Below are 2,483 nucleotides of genomic sequence, written 5' to 3'. Positions count from 1 at the left end.
TATCACTATCAACTTCCCTCTTTGAACAGCTTTTGCTGTGTGTCATGGATTTTGGATCATTGTGTTTTCCTTTTCATTTATTTCCAGGCACTTTTTATTTCTTTTTTGATTTCTTCAGTGAACAATTGGTTGTTTAGTACCATATTTCTTAGCCTCCATGTGTCTTGTTTTTTGGCAGTTTTCTTCATTTGTGATTTCTAGTCTTAAACTTTTGTAGTTAGAAAGATTTGTTGCTGTTTTTTTTTTTTTGATATAATAAACATATATTTTTTAGAAAGATGGCCAGCAAATTAGCAACTTGGCATAATCTAGAGACTGACATCCAAAACAACCATGACTATTACATGAGCACCTGGCTGCAGTTCATCCACTACTGCCTTCTTTGTTCTAGATCTTCTTGGCTTTCATCTGGGTAACACCAAGACACTGTGAGGAAAACTGATGCACAGATTCCCATTTCTACTGCAGTCCCTCTCAGTATAGCAATTAGGCAGATAATCAATGAGAAAAAGGTACATAATCCACAACTTATAGTCCCCACAAGGCCTTAGTCAATTTGAAAAATTGTTAGTTCTGTCAATATGCCAACACTCCAATAAGGTATTTATGACACAAAATCTTTACTTTTCCATCAGTATGTGCTGAAGCTATAAGTGTTGAAACATGAACCAATCTTGTGGCTGATAAATGAATTTTGAAATGCCTATGGAAATGTGAATACAGGCAGTCCATGAATAAGTCAACTTCCTCTTGGGTAACTTCCCCAGGTGTGTTGTGAACACTGTCCCATAAAGGTTTTGCATCTTCTAGGCTAATGGCATAAAAAATATCCAGACTTTGAGGGATACAGGGTACAGACCAAATAAATTCAGTAGTAGCCATATAATGGTCCATTTTGCATGCAGTCCACATAGCAGCCATCCAGAAAAGATTAAGCGATTGATTGTTAAGGGAGGGAAATAACAGTCAAAAGTTTTCTGAAACAAGGTTCCAATTATGGCTGTATTAGTCTCTGCACCATTTGCAAGGAATAAGGGTAAACAGGTGAAATCTTCTGAAACAGTCTACAGAAGACTGTCTCCAAATATACAGCAGAATCAACCAGTCCACAACACTTTACCTTCTCTGTGCTCAGACAGCAATTGAGATTTCAACAGATTCTGGACAAGAAATGCTTCAGCATCTCTCTGTGTTCCTTTTATTCCTGGGAGAGTAGAGAAAATCACTTTGACATTGAAGTCATCTCCCACTTCCACAGAAAGTCCTTTTTGCTATTCAGCAGCAATAAATGCATTCAGAAGTTTAGAATACTCTGAAATTAGTATAGGCGAATTTATACCAGAGAGTTAAACTATATAAAGTCCATTGTTTATGCAGAAGGAATGCAAACTTTTGAGGATCAACATCTTCCTACAGTTGTGAACACTGGGGAATTTTCCTTGGAGGTGGAGTCGGCATAAATGAAGTCTGCTTCCTGACTGATTCTAATCGTTTTTGCAGAGGTAGAAAGAGGTTTAATATGATTTTAATATTTTAGATTTAGTGAGACTTGTTTTGTGCCTAGCATGTGATCTATCCTGGGGAATGTTCCATGTGCATTTGAAAATAATGTAATGTATATTCTGCTGCTTTTGGATGGAATGTTCAATATGTACCTATTAAGTCTATTTGGTTTAATGTGTCATTTAAGGCTAGTGTTTCCATATTGATTTTTTGGGTAAATATTCTGTTCACTGATGTAAGGAGGATGTTAAATTCTTCTACTATTATGTTACTGTCAATTTCTTTATGCTTGTTGATATTTGCTTTACTTGGTGCTCCTAAATTGAGTGGAAATATACTTATAAATGTTATATCTGCTTGTTAGATTGATTATTTTACTATTATACAAAATCCTTCTTTGTCTCTTGTTATAGCCTTTGTTTTAAAGTTATTTTGTCTGATATAAGGATTGCTACATTGGCTTTTTTTTTTTTTCTTTCCATTTGCATGGATTCACCTTTTCCATCTTCTCAATATATGTGTGTCTTTAGAACTGAGGTGGGTCACTCATAGACAGCATATATATAGAATTTGTTTTTGTATCCATTCAGCTAGTCTATGTCTTTTGACTGGAGTATTTAATCCATTTACATTTAAAATAATTATGGACAGCTATGTACTTATTGCCATTTTGTTAATTGTTTTCTAGGTATTTGCAGTTCTTTTTTTGTTTCTTTTTTCTTCCTTTACACTCTCCCCTTGTGATTTTGTTATTATCTTTAGTGTTAGGTTCGCTCTCCTTTCTATTGTGTGTGTGTGTGTGCGTGCGCGCACTATCATATGTTTTTTGGGTGGACTCTCTGTACTTTCTGAAGCTGGATGTCTGTTTTCTTTCCCAGGTTAGAGAAGTTTTCAGCTATTATGTCTTGAAATATTATGTCTTGAAATATTATGTCTTTGTTCCTTTCTTTCTCCCTTCTCCTCTGAGATCTCTATAATGT

The 2,483-nt window shown here is 35.1% G+C and overlaps 1 pseudogene; it reads right to left on the bottom strand.

The window, feature by feature from the left end:
* Nucleotides 1-547: 547 nt before the first annotated feature.
* LOC130835570 (centromere protein L-like) lies at nucleotides 548-1,506 on the bottom strand (annotated as a pseudogene).
* Nucleotides 1,507-2,483: the final 977 nt, after the last annotated feature.

Source organism: Hippopotamus amphibius, chromosome 14 (genome assembly GCF_030028045.1).
Source record: "Hippopotamus amphibius kiboko isolate mHipAmp2 chromosome 14, mHipAmp2.hap2, whole genome shotgun sequence".
Lineage (NCBI taxonomy): Eukaryota > Metazoa > Chordata > Mammalia > Artiodactyla > Hippopotamidae > Hippopotamus > Hippopotamus amphibius.
The sequence above is the reverse complement of the archived record's forward strand: the minus strand, read 5'-3'. Positions and strand labels throughout refer to the sequence as shown.